Consider the following 8,293-nt stretch of genomic DNA (forward strand, 5'->3'; position numbering starts at 1 on the left):
GCTCGGTCTTCAAGTCAATCTCCTGAAATCCACAGCAACGCCTGTTCAGAGGTTGCATTACTTGGGGGCCATTATAGATACCAAGCTAGGAAAGGTGTTTCCTTCGGAGGAACGACGATTATCGATTCTCCAAAAGTTCAAACAACTGCAGGAAAGTCCTCAGGCCACTGCAAGACTAATAGCTTCTCTACTGGGCTCGATGGCGTCTTGTATCCATCTTGTTCCTAATGCTCGCCTCCATATGAGACCATTACAGGAAAACCTGGAGGATCAGTGGTGTCAACTGAGGGACGATTGGGAGAACAAAGTCCTTCTTTCTCCTCACGCCCTACAATCCCTCAAGTGGTGGTGTTTACCAAGCAATCTCTTGGTGGGGATTCAGTTCCAACAACAGCCTCCAGCTCAAACCATCGTAACAGATGCGTCACTGCTCGGATGGGGGGCGCACATGGAACATCTTCGAGTCCAAGGCAAGTGGTCACAGAGAGAGAGTCTCTATCACATCAACCTGCTGGAACTTTGCGCAGTCCACCTTGCGCTCAAAGCCTTCCTTCCCTCTCTGAGAACAGAAACTCTCCTTCTCCAGACAGACAACGTGGCCACTATGTATTACGTGAACAAACAAGGAGGCACCAGGTCCAGAATTTTATCCAGAGAGGCTCAGACAATCTGGCATTGGCTTCTAGCCAGGAACCTGTCGCTAGTGGCAACTCACCTGCCCGGCATCCAGAATGTTCAAGCGGATGCCCTCAGTCGGGTAATGGACGAGAACCACGAATGGGTGCTACACGACGACGACGTCGTTCGTTCCTTTTTCGCACTATGGGGTACCCCCTCTATAGACCTATTCGCAACCCCAGAAAACAAAAAATGCCAAAACTTCGCCTCCAGATATTACCATCCAGGGACACTGGGGAATGCCCTGTGGATAAGCTGGTCAGGAGCATTTCTTTACGCCTTTCCACCGCATCCCCTGATTCCGGCGGTCCTCCAGAAGCTGTCCAATGCTCAGACCAAAATGATCCTAATTGCTCCGGAGTGGCCACGCCAGTGGTGGTTCCCAGACCTTCTTCACCGGTCACTCAAACCACACATCAGGCTACCTTATCGTCCGGACCTGCTCACGAAGTTCAGAGGGCAGATATCTCATCCCAACCTCTCATCGTTGAGTTTGGCAGCATGGCTCCTGAGCTAGTGCAATATGGACACTTGAACCTACCTCAGGACTGTGTGGAAATTCTGAAAGAAGCAAAGCGCCCTTCCACAAGATCAGCTTATGCAAGCAAGTGGAAGAGATTCTGCATCTGGTGTTTAGACAACAACATTGACCCGGTTTCCTGTGGAGAGCAATCTATCCTGCTATACTTGTTAAGTTTGGCAAAATCGGGCTTACAACTGTCATCCATAAAAGTTCACTTGGCGGCTGTAACGGCATACAGAAAGAGTCCTTCACAAACTTCCTTTTTTCAGATTCCGATTATTAAGGACTTCCTGGAAGGTTTAAAAAAGGTTTTTCCCCCCATTAGAAAGCCTTCTCCTCCATGGGAACTGAATGTTGTCCTATCACGTCTGATGCTGCCTCCATTCGAGCCGATACATAAGGCATCGCTGCAACATCTCACATGGAAAGCTGCTTTTCTGGTGGCAATCACTTCAGCGCGTAGGGTTAGTGAAATCCAGGCCCTTTGCGCTCAAGAACCCTACACGGTTTTTCATTCTGCGAAAGTGGTAATGAGAACTCATCCAAAATTTTTACCTAAGGTAGTCTCCAACTTTCATGTGAACCAAACAATTTCATTACCGACTTTCTTTCAAAATCCAACTACTCCTGCTGAGAGAACTCTGCACTCTCTGGATGTAAAGAGAGTCTTGAAATTTTACTTGGACAGGACAAAAAGCTTACGGAAATCACAACAGCTTTTTATTAACTATGGCCCAGTTAGAACAGGGTTGGGCACGTCTAAGCAATCTTTATCCAGGTGGATTGTTTCATGTATAATGTTATGTTATCAGTTAGCAAACAAATCCCTTGGTGGTAGGCCAAAAGCCCACTCTACTAGAGGGAAGGCAGCTACTGCAGCCTTGATGAGAAATGTCCCTTTGGCAGAAATATGCAAGGCTGCCACTTGGAAGTCGGTCCATACCTTTACTAAGCATAATTACAAAGAAAGGGAGTACAGTGCCTACACTCCAGCAACAAAGTCCAACCCCAATGCATCATGGTAAATGCAGTCGAATTCGTAGTCCATTCCGAAAGTAATAAAGTCTTTCACCTCTGTAGGCGCAGCAAGTGCTGTTTATCCCTGTACACGTGTTTCTGGGTTTAGCCCATCATCAGCAGGGAGCAGCATGGTATAGGGGCATGCTTGAAATGCCGCCAAATGTTTTCTCAGGTTTATGTACCTCTCATGGCGCACAGGTGCCTCCCAAGGCTCGTCAGCCGTGGCTCAAGGGAGCCGTCCAAAGAAAGAGAGCACACTGCCTTCACTCCAGCAACAAAGTCCAACCCCAATGCATCATGGTAAATGCAGTCGAATTCGTAGTCCATTCCGAAAGTAATAAAGTCTTTCACCTCTGTAGGCGCAGCAAGTGCTGTTTATCCCTGTACACGTGTTTCTGGGTTTAGCCCATCATCAGCAGGGAGCAGCATGGTATAGGGGCTTGCTTGAAATGCCGCCAAATGTTTTCTCAAGTTTATGTACCTCTCATGGCGCACAGGTGCCTCCCAAGGCTCGTCAGCCGTGGCTCAAGGGAGCCGTCCAAAGACAAAATTACAAAGAAAGGGAGTACACTGCCTACACTCCAGCAACAAAGTCCAACCCCAATGCATCATGGTAAATGCAGTCGAATTCGTAGTCCATTCCGAAAGTAATAAAGTCTTTCACCTCTGTAGGCGCAGCAAGTGCTGTTTATCCCTGTACACGTGTTTCTGGGTTTAGCCCATCATCAGCAGGGAGCAGCATGGTATAGGGGCTTGCTTGAAATGCCGCCAAATGTTTTCTCAGGTTTATGTACCTCTCATGGCGCACAGGTGCCTCCCAAGGCTCATCAGCCGTGGCTCAAGGGAGCCGTCCAAAGACAAAATTACAAAGAAAGGGAGCACACTGCCTACACTCCAGCAACAAAGTCCAACCCTTGCTGCACCTACCTAGGTGAAAGACTTTTGATTATTTTTTCAGCACAAAACGAAGTGACTGCATTTACCATGATGCATTGGGGCTAACTTTTTGCTTGAGTGTGAGGCAGTGTGCTCCCTTTTTTCTTTTTGTCCAATGACTGCTCCCTTGAGCTAACGAGCTGACGAGCTCTGGAGAGGCACCTGTGCGCCAGTGAGTGGTACATAAACCTGAGAAGACTTTTGGCGGCATTTCAAGCAACCCCACAGACTTGGCTGCTCTCTGCTGATGACGGGCTAAACCTAGAAACACGTGTCCAGAGATACACAGCACTTGCTGCACCTACTTAGGTGAAAGACTTTTGATTATTTTTTCAGCACAAAACGAAGTGACTGCATTTACCATGATGCATTGGGGCTAACTTTTTGCTTGAGTGTGAGGCAGTGTGCTCCCTTTTTTTCTTTTTGTCCAATGACTGCTCCCTTGAGCTGACGAGCTCTGGAGAGGCACCTGTGCGCTAGTGAGTGGTACATAAACCTGAGAAGACTTTTGGCGGTATTTCAAGCAACCCCACAGACTTGGCTGCTCTCTGCTGATGACGGGCTAAACCTAGAAACACGTGTCCAGAGATACACAGCACTTGCTGCACCTACTTAGGTGAAAGACTTTGGATTATTTTTTCAGCACAAAACGAAGTGACTGCATTTACCATGATGCATTGGGGCTAACTTTTTGCTTGAGTGTGAGGCAGTGTGCTCCCTTTTTTCTTTTTGTCCTTTACTAAGCATTACTGCCTTGACACAGACGCTAGGGCAGATGCGCAGGTTGGACAGGCCTTGCTCAAGAATTTATTTGCATGATTCATGTTTTCTCAGTATTCTTCTGTCTACTCCACCGCGGTTATGGGGATGGGCTTGCTACTCTATTCAGTGCTTATGACTATACATGGAAATCCCCTACAGGATTAGGAATAATTTCTTACCTGTAACTCCAGTTCTTTCGTAGGGGTATTTCCATGATAGTCATAAGCAACCATCCCTCCTCCCCGGTGGAGTTGACATAGAACAAGTTGCCATGAATATTATCGAGGTTGGTACTCCAACAAATGTTTTGTTTCTTCATGTCCGGTTACAAGCCTCCAAAAAAGAACTGAGGCAGCTGCCTTTTGCTGTGCATGATGGGACACAGGAAGACTTTACTTTCTTAAAGGCACAGCTCTATTTTCATTCTGTATAATGGCAGCCTACTGGCTACACTGCCCTGCATTGTTTTATTCTCATGAGAGGTGTAAATAAAATATGAGAATGTATTTGTTAATATATTTATAGAATAAATAGATGTTTAAACGTGAATTTACACTACAACTGTTTTTTTCTTTTAACAATTTGGCCTGTGTAGCTGTTCACATAGGCTGCATATTGTTATTCTTAAGTGTTTTTTTCACAGACCTTTTTTTTCAAAGGGCTGATAATTGCACTTAAGAATATACTTCACAACAGTGCTCCGGGGTCCCCGCAGGCGCGCAGAACTATTCAGTGCTTATGACTATCATGGAAATACCCCTACGAGAGAACTGGAGTTACAGGTAAGAAACTATTCCTTCTGATGGATACAACTACCTGTGGATTCCTCACCTCATGAATACTCCCATGGCGCCAGCATTTGACGGAAATCTTCTTACTAGTCTCTGCACGTCGACGAGGACGTCACTCTAGCCCACGCGACGCCGTCTGACGTCATACAGGCAATAAGAAGTCCTCGCCGACGTGCCGATGACAGTTCCCTTTTTTCCGTGCATTCGAAACGGTTATCTTCGAGGGAGTTACTGTTACCTTCGTGGTTACAGTGTATTGTCTGCTGCGTAGTCTTCTCTGCGGTAACAATGTCTCAGAGGAAGTCGGGTTTCAAGCCCTGTCGAGAGTGTGGGGGCAAGATGTCAGTTACAGATCCTCACTCCGACTGTCTATGGTGTTTGAGCTCCGACCACGACGTCTCGACTTGCGATTCATGTCAACACATGAATCCGAAGGCCCTCAAAGAGCGCGAGGCCAAGTTATTCATGGCAAAGTCAAAGAAGAAGGAGAAACATCATAAGAAGTCTTCTTCGCCAAGGTCTCACCGGCGTCATCGAGACTCCCGGCGCCGTAGAGACTCACGACGTCACTCCAGCAAGGAGTCTCATTCGAGGTCACCTTCGGCTCGGCGTCGGAGGACTTGGGAGGTCAGCCCCACGGTCACGCCGCATCCATCGACGCCGTTGCCCTCTCCGGCGTCACCGACTTCACCTGGTCAGGCGTCAGTGATTGAGGTGGTGCAGCCTCTTGTGTTTTCTCCGGCGTCGCAGACGTCGAGGCCGGCGTCGGGGTCGCCTTCGATCCAGGCACCCCAGTATCCGGCTTTTCCCACTCCTGGAGCCGATAGTACCGCGTTTCTTAATGCGATGTATACCATCTTTCAGCAGATGGCTCCAGGAGCTGCTCCGGCTGGTCCTTCGGGGCCCTTGGCCTTTTCGTTGGGTGATCCTGCGCCTCTTCGGCCGGCACCCTTTATGCCCTTTCTCCCTTTTGGGAATGTGGGCTCGGCGCCGGTGCCGGCGTCGGTGGCCGCTCCGGTGGCTTCGGATGTTTCGGCCCCGGAGGTTGCCCCTCCGTCGAAGTCAGGATTTTGCCCTGTGACTCCGGTTGGTCCATCGGCTCCAAGACCTCGTCCTCCGGCTCCTGCCTCGGCGCCGAAGCTGCCTGTGGCGCCGGACGCGGCGTCAGATGCTTCTGGAGATCGGCGCCGTTCTTCGACGTCGGCGGAGGCCATGTCGACTCCGCGTATCGAGGAGAGACTTCATTCGAGGAGGCGTGCTCTCCGTCTTTTAGAAGAGCAAGAGTACCAGCGAGTCCTAGAGGAGGGAGAGATTGAGGACTCTGGAGACGGACTGCATGGTCTGGATACAGCCAGTGGGCTGGACACTTCCCCTGAGTGGGACCTTTCATCTCCAGGGGAATATACGGAGGAGGCTGCTTCCTTTCATGCTGTGGTGAGGAAGGCAGCGAGCTTTTTGGACCTGCCTTTGCCGGTGGCAGAGGCAAAGCAGAATTTGCTGACAGAGGTATTGCATCCGGCCTCTGCTGCAGCTGAGCCTCTCTTGCCATTTAATGAGGCTTTGCTGGATCCGGTGTTGGAGGTGTGGAAGAAGCCGGTGTCTTCCTCGGCCGTTCATAGGGCTGTGGCCAGGAGGTATCGAGCTGCACCATCTGACCCTGGCTTTCTCTCTAGACACCCTACGCCGGAGAGCTTGGTGGTGCAAGCCTCCTGTTCCTCAAAGTCAGCGCCTGGTTCCTTCCCGACGGTGCCTGGAGACAGAGACTCCAAGAAACTGGATGCGCAGTCCAAGAAAATATTTTCGGCATGCAGTTTGGCGTTGAAGGCCACCAACGCCACGTGCATTCTGGGGAGGTACATCCATGCGCTGATGGATGATATTTCGTCTTCATTCACGGAGCTTCCCCAGGGTCTTTTGGATGTGGTCTCGGACGCCCAGGCTGCCGCGACCCAGATTATCCAGTCTGGGCTGGACACGACCGACTCGGTGGCCAGGGCGATGGGCACGGCTGTGGTGGCAAGAAGACAGGCCTGGCTCCGAAACTCAGGGTTCTCTGCGGATGTGCAGTCGACCCTGCTGGACCTCCCGTTTGATGGGGACAGACTGTTTGGAGCCAAGGCAGATTCGGCCTTGGAACGATTTAAGGAGAGCAGAGCCACAGCCAAATCGTTAGGACTGCAAGCTCCTTCTTCCTCTGCCTCTTCTAGAATTTTCAGGAGGTTTCGGGGATTTGGGCGTGGCTCTTATTCCTCTTCCTTTCGGGGGAGGTTCCAGCAACCCGCCTCTTCCCTCCCCTATAGGTCATTTAGAGGGAGGGGGAGGGGTGGGGTCCGTACCAGAGGAGCCTCTCAACAGCACTCTGCCTCTTCCTCGTCCTCTGGAGGGGTGCAGCAGGGGAAGCAGCCTTAGGCTTCCACCGTTTCCCACTCACTCCTCTCCTGTAGGGGGAAGATTACAGCGTTTTCTCCACAAGTGGAGGTCTATCACAACGGACACTTGGGTTCTCGGCATTGTGGGAAAAGGCTACGCCCTTCCCTTTCGGGAGTTCCCGCCCCTCATCCCGCCCCGCCCATCTTATTGTTCAGAAGAACACCTCCTGTTGCTAGAACAGGAGGTTCAAGTCCTCCTTTCAAAGGGCGCGGTAGAGTTGGTCCCAGAGCAGGAAAAGGGTCGAGGTTGTTACTCAAGATACTTCCTGATTCCCAAAAAGGATGGTCAGTTGAGACCAATCCTGGATCTGAGGATCTTGAATTGGTTCCTCAAACAGGAAAAGTTCAAGATGCTGACCCTAGCACAGGTGCTTTTGGCGTTGAACAAGGAAGATTGGATGGTGTCTGTCGACTTGCAGGATGCTTACTTTCATATCCCGATACTCAAGTCGCACAGGAAGTATCTCCGGTTTGTGGTAGGGTCGCAGCACTATCAGTTTGCGGTCCTCCCGTTTGGTCTTACTTCAGCACCTCGAGTCTTCACAAAGGTGATGTCAGTGGTTGCGGCGGAGCTCAGAAGGAAGGGGATAGCAGTATTCCCTTACTTGGACGACTGGTTGATCAAAGCCAAGTCCCCGGAGCTTGTGTCGCATCATCTGCAGTCAACAACCCAGTTGTTGTTCGACCTGGGCTTTTCGGTGAACGTGCCCAAATCTCACCTGGAGCCCTCTCAGCGCCTCCTGTTCATAGGGGCAGTACTGGATACAACATTGAGTCGAGCCTTTCCTCCGCCTCAGCGGATTCAAGATATTCAGGAATTGGTTCCAATGTTTCGAAATGGAGCGGTAGTTCCAGTCCTCAAGGTCCTTCGTCTGCTCGGTCTGTTCGCCTCCTGCATTCTGTTGGTCACGCATGCTCGCTGGCACATGAGGGCTCTTCAGTGGTGCCTCCGAAGGCAGTGGTCTCAACACAAGGGAGATTTAGAAGGTACTGTCAAGATCTCCAGAGATGCTGCTGTGGAATTGAAGTGGTGGATTGCGGGCAACAATCTTTCACAGGGGAAGCCGTTCGCGCAGTCGCCACCAGTGGCCACGGTAATAACGGATGCCTCCACCCTAGGATGGGGAGCTCATCTGGGGGATCTGGAGATCAAA

This window comes from Pleurodeles waltl, chromosome 9 (assembly GCF_031143425.1).
Source record: "Pleurodeles waltl isolate 20211129_DDA chromosome 9, aPleWal1.hap1.20221129, whole genome shotgun sequence".
Lineage (NCBI taxonomy): Eukaryota > Metazoa > Chordata > Amphibia > Caudata > Salamandridae > Pleurodeles > Pleurodeles waltl.